The sequence below is a fragment of the Mytilus trossulus genome, chromosome 2, assembly GCF_036588685.1.
Source record: "Mytilus trossulus isolate FHL-02 chromosome 2, PNRI_Mtr1.1.1.hap1, whole genome shotgun sequence".
Lineage (NCBI taxonomy): Eukaryota > Metazoa > Mollusca > Bivalvia > Mytilida > Mytilidae > Mytilus > Mytilus trossulus.
The window spans coordinates 98938983-98959587 of NC_086374.1; positions in this window are offsets into that span (position 1 = coordinate 98938983).

The following is a 20605-nucleotide window of genomic DNA, read 5'->3' on the forward strand; positions in this document are numbered from 1 at the left end:
GACTAACCAGTAAAGTTACACTGACACAAGGTACATTTGTATGTGGCTACACAGACTAAGCAGTAAAGTTACACTGACACAAGGTACATTTGTATGTGGCTACACAAACTAACCAGTAAAGTTATACTGACACAAGGTACATTTGTATGTGGCTACACAGACTAAGCAGTAAAGTTACACTGACACAAGGTACATTTGTATGTGGCTACACAGACTAACCAGTAAAGTTACACTGACACAAGGTACATTTGTATGTGGCTACACAGACTAACCAGTAAAGTTACACTGACACAAGGTACATTTGTATGTGGCTACACAAACTAACCAGTAAAGTTACACTGACACAAGGTACATTTGTATGTGGCTACACAAACTAACCAGTAAAGTTATACTGACACAAGGTACATTTGTATGTGGCTACACAGACTAACCAGTAAAGTTAAACTGACACAGGGTACATTTGTATGTGGCTACACAGACTAACCAGTAAAGTTAAACTGACACAGGGTACATTTGTATGTGGCTACACAAACTAACCAGTAAAGTTACACTGACACAAGGTACATTTGTATGTGGCTACACAGGCTAACCAGTAAAGTTAAACTGACACAAGGTACATTTGTATGTGGCTACACAGACTAACCAGTAAAGTTACACTGACACAAGGTACATTTGTATGTGGCTACACAGGCTAACCAGTAAAGTTACACTGACACAAGGTACATTTGTATGTGGCTACACAGACTAACCAGTAAAGTTAAACTGACACAGGGTACATTTGTATGTGGCTACACAGACTAACCAGTAAAGTTACACTGACACAAGGTACATTTGTATGTGGCTACACAGACTAAGCAGTAAAGTTACACTGACACAAGGTACATTTGTATGTGGCTACACAGACTAAGCAGTAAAGTTACACTGACACAAGGTACATTTGTATGTGGCTACACAAACTAAGCAGTAAAGTTAAACTGACACAAGGTACATTTGTATGTGGCTACATAGACTAACCAGTAAAGTTAAACTGACACAGGGTACATTTGTATGTGGCTACACAGACTAACCAGTAAAGTTAAACTGACACAAGGTACATTTGTATGTGGCTACACAGACTAACCAGTGAAGTTACACTGACACAAGGTACATTTGTATGTGGCTACACAGACTAAGCAGTAAAGTTACACTGACACAAGGTACATTTGTATGTGGCTACACAGACTAAGCAGTAAAGTTACACTGACACAAGGTACATTTGTATTTGGCTACACAAACTAACCAGTAAAGTTAAACTGACACAAGGTACATTTGTATGTGGCTACACAGACTAAGCAGTAAAGTTACACTGACACAAGGTACATTTGTATGTGGCTACACAGACTAAGCAGTAAAGTTACACTGACACAAGGTACATTTGTATGTGGCTACACAGACTAAGCAGGAAAGTTAAACTGACACCAGGTACATTTGTATGTGGCTACACAGACTAAGCAGTAAAGTTAAACTGACACAAGGTACATTTGTATGTGGCTACACAGACTAAGCAGTAAAGTTACACTGACACAAGGTACATTTGTATGTGGCTACACAGACTAACCAGTAAAGTTACACTGACACAAGGTACATTTGTATGTGGCTACACAGACTAACCAGTAAAGTTACACTGACACAGGGTACATTTGTATGTGGCTACACAGACTAACCAGTAAAGTTACACTGACACAAGGTACGTTTGTATGTGGCTACACAGACTAACCAGTAAAGTTACACTGATACAAGGTACATTTGTATGTGGCTACACAGACTAACCAGTAAAGTTACACTGACACAAGGTACATTTGTATGTGGCTACACAGACTAACCAGTAAAGTTACACTGACACAAGGTACATTTGTATGTGGTTACACAGACTAAGCAGTAAAGTTAAACTGACACAAGGTACATTTGTATGTGGCTACACAACCTAACCAGTAAAGTTACACTAACACAAGGTACATTTGTATGTGGCTACACAAACTAAGCAGTAAAGTTAAACTGACACAAGGTACATTGTATGTGGCTACACAGACTAACCAGTAAAGTTACACTGACACAGGGTACATTTGTATGTGGCTACACAGACTAACCAGTAAAGTTACACTGACACAAGGTACGTTTGTATGTGGCTACACAGACTAACCAGTAAAGTTACACTGACACAAGGTACGTTTGTATGTGGCTACACAGACTAACCAGTAAAGTTACACTGACACAAGGTACATTTGTATGTGGCTACACAGACTAACCAGTAAAGTTACACTGACACAAGGTACATTTGTATGTGGCTACACAAACTAACCAGTAAAGTTACACTGACACAAGGTACATTTGTATGTGGCTACACAACCTAACCAGTAAAGTTACACTGACACAAGGTACATTTGTATGTGGATACACAGGCTAAGCAGTAAAGTTAAACTGACACAAGGTACATTTGTATGTGGCTACACAACCTAACCAATAAAGTTACACTGACACAAGGTACATTTGTATGTGGCTACACAGACTAACCAGTAAAGTTACACTGACACAAGGTACATTTGTATGTGGCTACACAGACTAACCAGTAAAGTTAAACTGACACAGGGTACATTTGTATGTGGCTACACAGACTAACCAGTAAAGTTACACTGACACAAAGTACATTTGTATGTGGCTACACAGACTAAGCAGTAAAGTTACACTGACACAAGGTACATTTGTATGTGGCTACACAGACTAACCAGTAAAGTTAAACTGACACAAGGTACATTTGTATGTGGCTACACAGACTAAGCAGGAAAGTTAAACTGACACAAGGTACATTTGTATGTGGCTACACAGACTAAGCAGTAAAGTTACACTGACACAAGGTACATTTGTATGTGGCTACACAGACTAACCAGTAAAGTTAAACTGACACAAGGTACATTTGTATGTGGCTACACAGACTAAGCAGGAAAGTTAAACTGACACAAGGTACATTTGTATGTGGCTACACAGACTAACCAGTAAAGTTACACTGACACAAGGTACATTTGTATGTGGCTACATAGACTAAGCAGGAAAGTTAAACTGACACAAGGTACATTTGTATGTGGCTACACAGACTAACCAGTAAAGTTAAACTGACACAAGGTACATTTGTATGTGGCTACACAGACTAAGCAGGAAAGTTAAACTGACACAAGGTACATTTGTATGTGGCTACACAGACTAACCAGTAAAGTTAAACTGACACAAGGTACATTTGTATGTGGCTACACAGACTAAGCAGGAAAGTTAAACTGACACAAGGTACATTTGTATGTGGCTACACAGACTAACCAGTAAAGTTACACTGACACAAGGTACATTTGTAAGTGGCTACACAGACTAACCAGTAAAGTTACACTGACACAAGGTACATTTGTATGTGGCTACACAGACTAAGCAGTAAAGTTACACTGACACAAGGTACATTTGTATGTGGCTACACAAACTAACCAGTAAAGTTATACTGACACAAGGTACATTTGTATGTGGCTACACAGACTAAGCAGTAAAGTTACACTGACACAAGGTACATTTGTATGTGGCTACACAGACTAACCAGTAAAGTTACACTGACACAAGGTACATTTGTATGTGGCTACACAGACTAACCAGTAAAGTTACACTGACACAAGGTACATTTGTATGTGGCTACACAAACTAACCAGTAAAGTTACACTGACACAAGGTACATTTGTATGTGGCTACACAAACTAACCAGTAAAGTTATACTGACACAAGGTACATTTGTATGTGGCTACACAGACTAACCAGTAAAGTTAAACTGACACAGGGTACATTTGTATGTGGCTACACAGACTAACCAGTAAAGTTAAACTGACACAGGGTACATTTGTATGTGGCTACACAGACTAACCAGTAAAGTTAAACTGACACAGGGTACATTTGTATGTGGCTACACAGACTAACCAGTAAAGTTAAACTGACACAAGGTACATTTGTATGTGGCTACACAACCTAACCAGTAAAGTTACACTAACACAAGGTACATTTGTATGTGGCTACACAAACTAAGCAGTAAAGTTAAACTGACACAAGGTACATTGTATGTGGCTACACAGACTAACCAGTAAAGTTACACTGACACAGGGTACATTTGTATGTGGCTACACAGACTAACCAGTAAAGTTACACTGACACAAGGTACGTTTGTATGTGGCTACACAGACTAACCAGTAAAGTTACACTGATACAAGGTACATTTGTATGTGGCTACACAGACTAACCAGTAAAGTTACACTGACACAAGGTACATTTGTATGTGGCTACACAGACTAACCAGTAAAGTTACACTGACACAAGGTACATTTGTATGTGGCTACACAGACTAAGCAGTAAAGTTAAACTGACACAAGGTACATTTGTATGTGGCTACACAACCTAACCAGTAAAGTTACACTAACACAAGGTACATTTGTATGTGGCTACACAAACTAAGCAGTAAAGTTAAACTGACACAAGGTACATTGTATGTGGCTACACAGACTAACCAGTAAAGTTACACTGACACAGGGTACATTTGTATGTGGCTACACAGACTAACCAGTAAAGTTACACTGACACAAGGTACGTTTGTATGTGGCTACACAGACTAACCAGTAAAGTTACACTGACACAAGGTACGTTTGTATGTGGCTACACAGACTAAGCAGGAAAGTTACACTGACACAAGGTACATTTGTGGCTACATAGACTAACCAGTAAAGTTAAACTGACACAAGGTACATTTGTATGTGGCTACACAGACTAAACAGTAAAGTTAAACTGACACAAGGTACATTTGTATGTGGCTACACAGACTAACCAGTAAAGTTAAACTGACACAAGGTACATTTGTATGTGGCTACACAGACTAACCAGTAAAGTTACACTGACACAAGGTACATTTGTATGTGGCTACACAGACTAACCAGTAAAGTTAAACTGACACAAGGTACATTTGTATGTGGCTACACAGACTAACCAGTAAAGTTACACTGACACAAGGTACATTTGTATGTGGCTACACAGACTAACCAGTAAAGTTACACTGACACAAGGTACATTTGTATGTGGCTACACAGACTAACCAGTAAAGTTACACTGACACAAGGTACATTTGTATGTGGCTACACAAACTAACCAGTAAAGTTACACTGACACAAGGTACATTTGTATGTGGCTACACAACCTAACCAGTAAAGTTACACTGACACAAGGTACATTTGTATGTGGATACACAGGCTAAGCAGTAAAGTTAAACTGACACAAGGTACATTTGTATGTGGCTACACAACCTAACCAGTAAAGTTACACTGACACAAGGTACATTTGTATGTGGCTACACAGACTAACCAGTAAAGTTACACTGACACAAGGTACATTTGTATGTGGCTACACAGACTAACCAGTAAAGTTAAACTGACACAGGGTACATTTGTATGTGGCTACACAGACTAACCAGTAAAGTTACACTGACACAAGGTACATTTGTATGTGGCTACACAGACTAAGCAGTAAAGTTACACTGACACAAGGTACATTTGTATGTGGCTACACAGACTAACCAGTAAAGTTAAACTGACACAAGGTACATTTGTATGTGGCTACACAGACTAAGCAGGAAAGTTAAACTGACACAAGGTACATTTGTATGTGGCTACACAGACTAACCAGTAAAGTTACACTGACACAAGGTACATTTGTATGTGGCTACATAGACTAAGCAGGAAAGTTAAACTGACACAAGGTACATTTGTATGTGGCTACACAGACTAACCAGTAAAGTTAAACTGACACAAGGTACATTTGTATGTGGCTACACAGACTAAGCAGGAAAGTTAAACTGACACAAGGTACATTTGTATGTGGCTACACAGACTAAGCAGTAAAGTTACACTGACACAAGGTACATTTGTATGTGGCTACACAGACTAAGCAGTAAAGTTACACTGACACAAGGTACATTTGTATGTGGCTACACAGGCTAACCAGTAAAGTTACACTGACACAGGGTACATTTGTATGTGGCTACACAGACTAAGCAGTAAAGTTACACTGACACAGGGTACATTTGTATGTGGCTACACAGGCTAACCAGTAAAGTTACACTGACACAAGGTACATTTGTATGTGGCTACACAGACTAACCAGTAAAGTTACACTGACACAAGGTACGTTTGTATGTGGCTACACAGACTAACCAGTAAAGTTACACTGACACAAGGTACATTGTATGTGGCTACACAGACTAACCAGTAAAGTTAAACTGACACAGGGTACATTTGTATGTGGCTACACAGACTAACCAGTAAAGTTAAACTGACACAAGGTACATTTGTATGTGGCTACACAACCTAACCAGTAAAGTTACACTAACACAAGGTACATTTGTATGTGGCTACACAAACTAAGCAGTAAAGTTAAACTGACACAAGGTACATTGTATGTGGCTACACAGACTAACCAGTAAAGTTACACTGACACAGGGTACATTTGTATGTGGCTACACAGACTAACCAGTAAAGTTACACTGACACAAGGTACGTTTGTATGTGGCTACACAGACTAACCAGTAAAGTTACACTGATACAAGGTACATTTGTATGTGGCTACACAGACTAACCAGTAAAGTTACACTGACACAAGGTACATTTGTATGTGGCTACACAGACTAACCAGTAAAGTTACACTGACACAAGGTACATTTGTATGTGGCTACACAGACTAAGCAGTAAAGTTAAACTGACACAAGGTACATTTGTATGTGGCTACACAGACTAAGCAGTAAAGTTAAACTAACACAAGGTACATTTGTATGTGGCTACACAAACTAAGCAGTAAAGTTAAACTGACACAAGGTACATTGTATGTGGCTACACAGACTAACCAGTAAAGTTACACTGACACAGGGTACGTTTGTATGTGGCTACACAGACTAACCAGTAAAGTTACACTGACACAAGGTACGTTTGTATGTGGCTACACAGACTAACCAGTAAAGTTACACTGACACAAGGTACGTTTGTATGTGGCTACACAGACTAACCAGTAAAGTTACACTGACACAAGGTACATTTGTATGTGGCTACACAGACTAACCAGTAAAGTTACACTGACACAAGGTACATTTGTATGTGGCTACACAAACTAACCAGTAAAGTTACACTGACACAAGGTACATTTGTATGTGGCTACACAACCTAACCAGTAAAGTTACACTGACACAAGGTACATTTGTATGTGGATACACAGGCTAAGCAGTAAAGTTAAACTGACACAAGGTACATTTGTATGTGGCTACACAACCTAACCAATAAAGTTACACTGACACAAGGTACATTTGTATGTGGCTACACAGACTAACCAGTAAAGTTACACTGACACAAGGTACATTTGTATGTGGCTACACAGACTAACCAGTAAAGTTAAACTGACACAGGGTACATTTGTATGTGGCTACACAGACTAACCAGTAAAGTTACACTGACACAAAGTACATTTGTATGTGGCTACACAGACTAAGCAGTAAAGTTACACTGACACAAGGTACATTTGTATGTGGCTACACAGACTAACCAGTAAAGTTAAACTGACACAAGGTACATTTGTATGTGGCTACACAGACTAAGCAGGAAAGTTAAACTGACACAAGGTACATTTGTATGTGGCTACACAGACTAAGCAGTAAAGTTACACTGACACAAGGTACATTTGTATGTGGCTACACAGACTAACCAGTAAAGTTAAACTGACACAAGGTACATTTGTATGTGGCTACACAGACTAAGCAGGAAAGTTAAACTGACACAAGGTACATTTGTATGTGGCTACACAGACTAACCAGTAAAGTTACACTGACACAAGGTACATTTGTATGTGGCTACATAGACTAAGCAGGAAAGTTAAACTGACACAAGGTACATTTGTATGTGGCTACACAGACTAACCAGTAAAGTTAAACTGACACAAGGTACATTTGTATGTGGCTACACAGACTAAGCAGGAAAGTTAAACTGACACAAGGTACATTTGTATGTGGCTACACAGACTAACCAGTAAAGTTAAACTGACACAAGGTACATTTGTATGTGGCTACACAGACTAAGCAGGAAAGTTAAACTGACACAAGGTACATTTGTATGTGGCTACACAGACTAACCAGTAAAGTTACACTGACACAAGGTACATTTGTAAGTGGCTACACAGACTAACCAGTAAAGTTACACTGACACAAGGTACATTTGTATGTGGCTACACAGACTAAGCAGTAAAGTTACACTGACACAAGGTACATTTGTATGTGGCTACACAAACTAACCAGTAAAGTTATACTGACACAAGGTACATTTGTATGTGGCTACACAGACTAAGCAGTAAAGTTACACTGACACAAGGTACATTTGTATGTGGCTACACAGACTAAGCAGTAAAGTTAAACTGACACAAGGTACATTTGTATGTGGCTACACAACCTAACCAGTAAAGTTACACTAACACAAGGTACATTTGTATGTGGCTACACAAACTAAGCAGTAAAGTTAAACTGACACAAGGTACATTGTATGTGGCTACACAGACTAACCAGTAAAGTTACACTGACACAGGGTACATTTGTATGTGGCTACACAGACTAACCAGTAAAGTTACACTGACACAAGGTACGTTTGTATGTGGCTACACAGACTAACCAGTAAAGTTACACTGACACAAGGTACGTTTGTATGTGGCTACACAGACTAAGCAGGAAAGTTACACTGACACAAGGTACATTTGTGGCTACATAGACTAACCAGTAAAGTTAAACTGACACAAGGTACATTTGTATGTGGCTACACAGACTAAACAGTAAAGTTAAACTGACACAAGGTACATTTGTATGTGGCTACACAGACTAACCAGTAAAGTTAAACTGACACAAGGTACATTTGTATGTGGCTACACAGACTAACCAGTAAAGTTACACTGACACAAGGTACATTTGTATGTGGCTACACAGACTAACCAGTAAAGTTAAACTGACACAAGGTACATTTGTATGTGGCTACACAGACTAACCAGTAAAGTTACACTGACACAAGGTACATTTGTATGTGGCTACACAGACTAACCAGTAAAGTTACACTGACACAAGGTACATTTGTATGTGGCTACACAGACTAACCAGTAAAGTTACACTGACACAAGGTACATTTGTATGTGGCTACACAAACTAACCAGTAAAGTTACACTGACACAAGGTACATTTGTATGTGGCTACACAACCTAACCAGTAAAGTTACACTGACACAAGGTACATTTGTATGTGGATACACAGGCTAAGCAGTAAAGTTAAACTGACACAAGGTACATTTGTATGTGGCTACACAACCTAACCAGTAAAGTTACACTGACACAAGGTACATTTGTATGTGGCTACACAGACTAACCAGTAAAGTTACACTGACACAAGGTACATTTGTATGTGGCTACACAGACTAACCAGTAAAGTTAAACTGACACAGGGTACATTTGTATGTGGCTACACAGACTAACCAGTAAAGTTACACTGACACAAGGTACATTTGTATGTGGCTACACAGACTAAGCAGTAAAGTTACACTGACACAAGGTACATTTGTATGTGGCTACACAGACTAACCAGTAAAGTTAAACTGACACAAGGTACATTTGTATGTGGCTACACAGACTAAGCAGGAAAGTTAAACTGACACAAGGTACATTTGTATGTGGCTACACAGACTAACCAGTAAAGTTACACTGACACAAGGTACATTTGTATGTGGCTACATAGACTAAGCAGGAAAGTTAAACTGACACAAGGTACATTTGTATGTGGCTACACAGACTAACCAGTAAAGTTAAACTGACACAAGGTACATTTGTATGTGGCTACACAGACTAAGCAGGAAAGTTAAACTGACACAAGGTACATTTGTATGTGGCTACACAGACTAAGCAGTAAAGTTACACTGACACAAGGTACATTTGTATGTGGCTACACAGACTAAGCAGTAAAGTTACACTGACACAAGGTACATTTGTATGTGGCTACACAGGCTAACCAGTAAAGTTACACTGACACAGGGTACATTTGTATGTGGCTACACAGACTAAGCAGTAAAGTTACACTGACACAGGGTACATTTGTATGTGGCTACACAGGCTAACCAGTAAAGTTACACTGACACAAGGTACATTTGTATGTGGCTACACAGACTAACCAGTAAAGTTACACTGACACAAGGTACGTTTGTATGTGGCTACACAGACTAACCAGTAAAGTTACACTGACACAAGGTACATTGTATGTGGCTACACAGACTAACCAGTAAAGTTACACTGACACAAGGTACATTTGTATGTGGCTACACAGACTAACCAGTAAAGTTAAACTGACACAGGGTACATTTGTATGTGGCTACACAGACTAACCAGTAAAGTTACACTGACACAAAGTACATTTGTATGTGGCTACACAGACTAAGCAGTAAAGTTACACTGACACAAGGTACATTTGTATGTGGCTACACAGACTAACCAGTAAAGTTAAACTGACACAAGGTACATTTGTATGTGGCTACACAGACTAAGCAGGAAAGTTAAACTGACACAAGGTACATTTGTATGTGGCTACACAGACTAAGCAGTAAAGTTACACTGACACAAGGTACATTTGTATGTGGCTACACAGACTAACCAGTAAAGTTAAACTGACACAAGGTACATTTGTATGTGGCTACACAGACTAAGCAGGAAAGTTAAACTGACACAAGGTACATTTGTATGTGGCTACACAGACTAACCAGTAAAGTTACACTGACACAAGGTACATTTGTATGTGGCTACATAGACTAAGCAGGAAAGTTAAACTGACACAAGGTACATTTGTATGTGGCTACACAGACTAACCAGTAAAGTTAAACTGACACAAGGTACATTTGTATGTGGCTACACAGACTAAGCAGGAAAGTTAAACTGACACAAGGTACATTTGTATGTGGCTACACAGACTAACCAGTAAAGTTAAACTGACACAAGGTACATTTGTATGTGGCTACACAGACTAAGCAGGAAAGTTAAACTGACACAAGGTACATTTGTATGTGGCTACACAGACTAACCAGTAAAGTTACACTGACACAAGGTACATTTGTAAGTGGCTACACAGACTAACCAGTAAAGTTACACTGACACAAGGTACATTTGTATGTGGCTACACAGACTAAGCAGTAAAGTTACACTGACACAAGGTACATTTGTATGTGGCTACACAAACTAACCAGTAAAGTTATACTGACACAAGGTACATTTGTATGTGGCTACACAGACTAAGCAGTAAAGTTACACTGACACAAGGTACATTTGTATGTGGCTACACAGACTAACCAGTAAAGTTACACTGACACAAGGTACATTTGTATGTGGCTACACAGACTAACCAGTAAAGTTACACTGACACAAGGTACATTTGTATGTGGCTACACAAACTAACCAGTAAAGTTACACTGACACAAGGTACATTTGTATGTGGCTACACAAACTAACCAGTAAAGTTATACTGACACAAGGTACATTTGTATGTGGCTACACAGACTAACCAGTAAAGTTAAACTGACACAGGGTACATTTGTATGTGGCTACACAGACTAACCAGTAAAGTTAAACTGACACAGGGTACATTTGTATGTGGCTACACAAACTAACCAGTAAAGTTACACTGACACAAGGTACATTTGTATGTGGCTACACAGGCTAACCAGTAAAGTTAAACTGACACAAGGTACATTTGTATGTGGCTACACAGACTAACCAGTAAAGTTACACTGACACAAGGTACATTTGTATGTGGCTACACAGGCTAACCAGTAAAGTTACACTGACACAAGGTACATTTGTATGTGGCTACACAGACTAACCAGTAAAGTTAAACTGACACAGGGTACATTTGTATGTGGCTACACAGACTAACCAGTAAAGTTACACTGACACAAGGTACATTTGTATGTGGCTACACAGACTAAGCAGTAAAGTTACACTGACACAAGGTACATTTGTATGTGGCTACATAGACTAACCAGTAAAGTTAAACTGACACAAGGTACATTTGTATGTGGCTACACAGGTGACAGACTAACCAGTAAAGTTACACTGACACAAGGTACATTTGTATGTGGCTACATAGACTAACCAGTAAAGTTAAACTGACACAAGGTACATTTGTATGTGGCTACATAGACTAACCAGTAAAGTTAAACTGACACAAGGTACATTTGTATGTGGCTACACAGACTAAGCAGTAAAGTTACACTGACACAAGGTACATTTGTATGTGGCTACACAGACTAACCAGTAAAGTTAAACTGACACAAGGTACATTTGTATGTGGCTACACAAACTAAGCAGTAAAGTTACACTGACACAAGGTACATTTGTATGTGGCTACATAGACTAACCAGTAAAGTTAAACTGACACAGGGTACATTTGTATGTGGCTACACAGACTAAGCAGTAAAGTTACACTGACACAAGGTACATTTGTATGTGGCTACACAACCTAACCAGTAAAGTTAAACTGACACAAGGTACATTTGTATGTGGCTACACAGACTAAGCAGTAAAGTTAAACTGACACAAGGTACATTTGTATGTGGCTACACAGACTAACCAGTAAAGTTACACTGACACAAGGTACATTTGTATGTGGCTACACAGACTAACCAGTAAAGTTAAACTGACACAAGGTACATTTGTATGTGGCTACACAGACTAAGCAGTAAAGTTAAACTGACACAAGGTACATTTGTATGTGGCTACACAGGCTAACCAGTAAAGTTACACTGACACAAGGTACATTTGTATGTGGCTACACAGACTAACCAGTAAAGTTACACTGACACAAGGTACATTTGTATGTGGCTACACAGACTAACCAGTAAAGATACACTGACACAAGGTACATTGTATGTGGCTACACAGACTAACCAGTAAAGTTACACTGACACAAGGTATATTTGTATGTGGCTACACAGACTAACCAGTAAAGTTAAACTGACACAGGGTATATTTGTATGTGGCTACACAGACTAACCAGTAAAGTTAAACTGACACAAGGTACATTTGTATGTGGCTACACAAACTAACCAGTAAAGTTACACTGACACAAGGTACATTTGTATGTGGCTACATAGACTTACCAGTAAAGTTAAACTGACACAAGGTACATTTGTATGTGGCTACACAGACTAACCAGTAAAGTTACACTGACACAAGGTATATTTGTATGTGGCTACACAGACTAACCAGTAAAGTTAAACTGACACAGGGTACATTTGTATGTGGCTACACAAACTGACCAGTAAAGTAACACTGACACAAGGTACATTTGTATGTGGCTACACAGACTAACCAGTAAAGTTACACTGACACAAGGTACATTTGTATGTGGCAACACAAACTAAGCAGTAAAGTTACACTGACACAAGGTACATTTGTGGCTACATAGACTAACCAGTAAAGTTAAACTGACACAAGGTACATTTGTATGTGGCTACACAAACTAAGCAGTAAAGTTACACTGACACAAGGTACATTTGTATGTGGCTACATAGACTTACCAGTAAAGTTAAACTGACACAGGGTACATTTGTATGTGGCTACACAGACTAACCAGTAAAGTTACACTGACACAAGGTACATTTGTATGTGGATACACAGGCTAACCAGTAAAGTTACACTGACACAAGGTACATTTGTATGTGGCTACACAGACTAAGCAGTAAAGTTACACTGACACAAGGTACATTTGTATGTGGCTACACAAACTAAGCAGTAAAGTTAAACTGACACAAGGTACATTTGTATGTGGCTACATAGACTAACCAGTAAAGTTAAACTGACACAGGGTACATTTGTATGTGGCTACACAGACTAACCAGTAAAGTTAAACTGACACAAGGTACATTTGTATGTGGCTACACAGACTAACCAGTGAAGTTACACTGACACAAGGTACATTTGTATGTGGCTACATAGACTAACCAGTAAAGTTAAACTGACACAAGGTACATTTGTATGTGGCTACACAACCTAACCAGTAAAGTTAAACTGACACAAGGTACATTTGTATGTGGCTACACAACCTAACCAGTAAAGTTAAACTGACACAAGGTACATTTGTATGTGGCTACACAAACTAAGCAGTAAAGTTAAACTGACACAAGGTACATTTGTATGTGGCTACATAGACTAACCAGTAAAGTTAAACTGACACAAGGTACATTTGTATGTGGCTACACAGACTAACCAGTAAAGTTACACTGACACAAGGTACATTTGTATTTGGCTACACAGACTAACCAGTAAAGTTACACTGACACAAGGTACATTTGTATGTGGCTACACAGACTAACCAGTAAAGTTACACTGACACAAGGTACATTTGTATGTGGCTACACAGACTAACCAGTAAAGTTACACTGACACAAGGTACGTTTGTGGCTACATAGACTAACCAGTAAAGTTAAACTGACACAAGGTACATTTGTATGTGGCTACACAAACTAAGCAGTAAAGTTACACTGACACAAGGTACATTTGTGGCTACATAGACTAACCAGTAAAGTTACACTGACACAAGGTACATTTGTATGTGGCTACACAGACTAACCAGTAAAGATACACTGACACAAGGTACATTTGTATGTGGCTACACAAACCAGTCTAGTTACACTGACACAAGGATTTGTATGTGGCTACACAGACTAACCAGTAAAGTTACACTGACACAAGGTACATTTGTATGTGGCTACACAACCTAACCAGTAAAGTTACACTAACACAAGGTACATTTGTATGTGGCTACACAACCTAACCAGTAAAGTTACACTAACACAAGGTACATTTGTATGTGGCTACACAGACTAAGCAGTAAAGTTACACTGACACAAGGTACATTTGTATGTGGCTACACAGACTAACCAGTAAAGATACACTGACACAAGGTACATTTGTATGTGGCTACACAGACTAACCAGTAAAGTTACACTGACACAAGGTACATTTGTATGTGGCTACATAGACTAACCAGTAAAGTTACACTGACACAGGGTACATTTGTGTGTGGCTACACAGACTAACCAGTAAAGTTACACTGACACAAGGTACATTTGTATGTGGCTACACAGACTAACCAGTAAAGTTACACTGACACAAGGTACATTTGTATGTGGCTACACAGACTAACCAGTAAAGTTACACTGACACAAGGTACATTTGTATGTGGCTACATAGACTAACCAGTAAAGTTACACTGACACAAGGTACATTTGTATGTGGCTACACAGACTAACCAGTAAAGTTAAACTGACACAAGGTACATTTGTATGTGGCTACACAAACTAAGCAGTAAAGTTACACTGACACAAGGTACATTTGTATGTGGCTACATAGACTAACCAGTAAAGTTAAACTGACACAGGGTACATTTGTATGTGGCTACACAGACTAAGCAGTAAAGTTACACTGACACAAGGTACATTTGTATGTGGCTACACAGACTAACCAGTAAAGTTAAACTGACACAAGGTACATTTGTATGTGGCTACACAGACTAAGCAGTAAAGTTAAACTGACACAAGGTACATTTGTATGTGGCTACACAGGCTAACCAGTAAAGTTACACTGACACAAGGTACATTTGTATGTGGCTACACAGACTAACCAGTAAAGTTACACTGACACAAGGTACATTTGTATGTGGCTACACAAACTGACCAGTAAAGTAACACTGACACAAGGTACATTTGTATGTGGCTACACAGACTAACCAGTAAAGTTACACTGACACAAGGTACATTTGTATGTGGCAACACAAACTAAGCAGTAAAGTTACACTGACACAAGGTACATTTGTATGTGGCTACATAGACTAACCAGTAAAGTTAAACTGACACAAGGTACATTTGTATGTGGCTACACAAACTAAGCAGTAAAGTTACACTGACACAAGGTACATTTGTATGTGGCTACATAGACTAACCAGTAAAGTTAAACTGACACAGGGTACATTTGTATGTGGCTACACAGACTAACCAGTAAAGTTAAACTGACACAAGGTACATTTGTATGTGGCTACACAGACTAAGCAGTAAAGTTACACTGACACAAGGTACATTTGTGGCTACATAGACTAACCAGTAAAGTTAAACTGACACAAGGTACATTTGTATGTGGCTACACAAACTAAGCAGTAAAGTTACACTGACACAAGGTACATTTGTATGTGGCTACATAGACTAACCAGTAAAGTTAAACTGACACAGGGTACATTTGTATGTGGCTACACAGACTAACCAGTAAAGTTACACTGACACAAGGTACATTTGTATGTGGATACACAGGCTAACCAGTAAAGTTACACTGACACAAGGTACATTTGTATGTGGCTACACAAACTAAGCAGTAAAGTTACACTGACACAAGGTACATTTGTATGTGGCTACACAAACTAAGCAGTAAAGTTAAACTGACACAAGGTACATTTGTATGTGGCTACATAGACTAACCAGTAAAGTTAAACTGACACAGGGTACATTTGTATGTGGCTACACAGACTAACCAGTAAAGTTAAACTGACACAAGGTACATTTGTATGTGGCTACACAGACTAACCAGTGAAGTTACACTGACACAAGGTACATTTGTATGTGGCTACATAGACTAACCAGTAAAGTTAAACTGACACAAGGTACATTTGTATGTGGCTACACAGACTAACCAGTGAAGTTACACTGACACAAGGTACATTTGTATGTGGCTACATAGACTAACCAGTAAAGTTAAACTGACACAAGGTACATTTGTATGTGGCTACACAACCTAACCAGTAAAGTTAAACTGACACAAGGTACATTTGTATGTGGCTACACAACCTAACCAGTAAAGTTAAACTGACACAAGGTACATTTGTATGTGGCTACACAAACTAAGCAGTAAAGTTAAACTGACACAAGGTACATTTGTATGTGGCTACATAGACTAACCAGTAAAGTTAAACTGACACAAGGTACATTTGTATGTGGCTACACAGACTAACCAGTAAAGTTACACTGACACAAGGTACATTTGTATGTGGCTACACAGACTAACCAGTAAAGTTACACTGACACAAGGTACATTTGTATGTGGCTACACAGACTAACCAGTAAAGTTACACTGACACAAGGTACATTTGTATGTGGCTACACAGACTAACCAGTAAAGTTACACTGACACAAGGTACGTTTGTGGCTACATAGACTAACCAGTAAAGTTAAACTGACACAAGGTACATTTGTATGTGGCTACACAAACTAAGCAGTAAAGTTACACTGACACAAGGTACATTTGTGGCTACATAGACTAACCAGTAAAGTTACACTGACACAAGGTACATTTGTATGTGGCTACACAGACTAACCAGTAAAGATACACTGACACAAGGTACATTTGTATGTGGCTACACAAACCAGTCTAGTTACACTGACACAAGGATTTGTATGTGGCTACACAGACTAACCAGTAAAGTTACACTGACACAAGGTACATTTGTATGTGGCTACACAACCTAACCAGTAAAGTTACACTAACACAAGGTACATTTGTATGTGGCTACACAACCTAACCAGTAAAGTTACACTAACACAAGGTACATTTGTATATGGCTACACAGACTAAGCAGTAAAGTTACACTGACACAAGGTACATTTGTATGTGGCTACACAGACTAACCAGTAAAGATACACTGACACAAGGTACATTTGTATGTGGCTACACAGACTAACCAGTAAAGTTACACTGACACAAGGTACATTTGTATGTGGCTACATAGACTAACCAGTAAAGTTACACTGACACAGGGTACATTTGTATGTGGCTACACAGACTAACCAGTAAAGTTACACTGACACAAGGTACATTTGTATGTGGCTACACAGACTAACCAGTAAAGTTACACTGACACAAGGTACATTTGTATGTGGCTACACAGACTAACCAGTAAAGTTACACTGACACAAGGTACATTTGTATGTGGCTACATAGACTAACCAGTAAAGTTACACTGACACAAGGTACATTTGTATGTGGCTACACAGACTAACCAGTAAAGTTAAACTGACACAAGGTACATTTGTATGTGGCTACATAGACTAAGCAGTAAAGTTAAACTGACACAAGGTACATTTGTATGTGGCTACACAGACTAACCAGTAAAGTTACACTGACACAAGGTACATTGTATGTGGCTACACAGACTAACCAGTAAAGTTACACTGACACAAGGTACATTTGTATGTGGCTACACAGGCTAACCAGTAAAGTTACACTGACACAAGGTACATTTGTATGTGGCTACACAGACTAACCAGTAAAGTTACACTGACACAAGGTACATTTGTATGTGGATACACAGGCTAACCAGTAAAGTTACACTGACACAAGGTACATTTGTATGTGGCTACACAAACTAACCAGCAAAGTTACACTGACACAAGGTACATTTGTATGTGGCTACACAGACTAACCAGTAAAGTTACACTGACACAAGGTACATTTGTATGTGGCTACACAAACTAACCAGTAAAGTTACACTGACACAAGGTACATTTGTATGTGGATACACAGGCTAACCAGTAAAGTTACACTGACACAAGGTACATCTGTATGTGGCTACACAGACTAAGCAGTAAAGTTACACTGACACAAGGTACATTTGTATGTGGCTACACAGACTAACCAGTAAAGTTACACTGACACAAGGTACATTTGTATGTGGCTACACAGACTAACCAGTAAAGTTACACTGACACAAGGTACGTTTGTGGCTACATAGACTAACCAGTAAAGTTAAACTGACACAAGGTACATTTGTATGTGGCTACACAAACTAAGCAGTAAAGTTACACTGACACAAGGTACATTTGTGGCTACATAGACTAACCAGTAAAGTTACACTGACACAAGGTACATTTGTATGTGGCTACACAGACTAACCAGTAAAGATACACTGACACAAGGTACATTTGTATGTGGCTACACAAACCAGTCTAGTTACACTGACACAAGGATTTGTATGTGGCTACACAGACTAACCAGTAAAGTTACACTGACACAAGGTACATTTGTATGTGGCTACACAACCTAACCAGTAAAGTTACACTAACACAAGGTACATTTGTATGTGGCTACACAACCTAACCAGTAAAGTTACACTAACACAAGGTACATTTGTATATCGCTACACAGACTAAGCAGTAAAGTTACACTGACACAAGGTACATTTGTATGTGGCTACACAGACTAACCAGTAAAGATACACTGACACAAGGTACATTTGTATGTGGCTACACAGACTAACCAGTAAAGTTACACTGACACAAGGTACATTTGTATGTGGCTACATAGACTAACCAGTAAAGTTACACTGACACAGGGTACATTTGTATGTGGCTACACAGACTAACCAGTAAAGTTACACTGACACAAGGTACATTTGTATGTGGCTACACAGACTAACCAGTAAAGTTACACTGACACAAGGTACATTTGTATGTGGCTACACAGACTAACCAGTAAAGTTACACTGACACAAGGTACATTTGTATGTGGCTACATAGACTAACCAGTAAAGTTACACTGACACAAGGTACATTTGTATGTGGCTACACAGACTAACCAGTAAAGTTAAACTGACACAAGGTACATTTGTATGTGGCTACACAGACTAAGCAGGAAAGTTAAACTGACACAAGGTACATTTGTATGTGGCTACACAGACTAACCAGTAAAGTTACACTGACACAAGGTACATTTGTATGTGGCTACATAGACTAAGCAGGAAAGTTAAACTGACACAAGGTACATTTGTATGTGGCTACACAGACTAACCAGTAAAGTTAAACTGACACAAGGTACATTTGTATGTGGCTACACAGACTAAGCAGGAAAGTTAAACTGACACAAGGTACATTTGTATGTGGCTACACAGACTAACCAGTAAAGTTAAACTGACACAAGGTACATTTGTATGTGGCTACACAGACTAAGCAGGAAAGTTAAACTGACACAAGGTACATTTGTATGTGGCTACACAGACTAACCAGTAAAGTTACACTGACACAAGGTACATTTGTAAGTGGCTACACAGACTAACCAGTAAAGTTACACTGACACAAGGTACATTTGTATGTGGCTACACAGACTAAGCAGTAAAGTTACACTGACACAAGGTACATTTGTATGTGGCTACACAAACTAACCAGTAAAGTTATACTGACACAAGGTACATTTGTATGTGGCTACACAGACTAAGCAGTAAAGTTACACTGACACAAGGTACATTTGTATGTGGCTACACAGACTAACCAGTAAAGTTACACTGACACAAGGTACATTTGTATGTGGCTACACAGACTAACCAGTAAAGTTACACTGACACAAGGTACATTTGTATGTGGCTACACAAACTAACCAGTAAAGTTACACTGACACAAGGTACATTTGTATGTGGCTACAC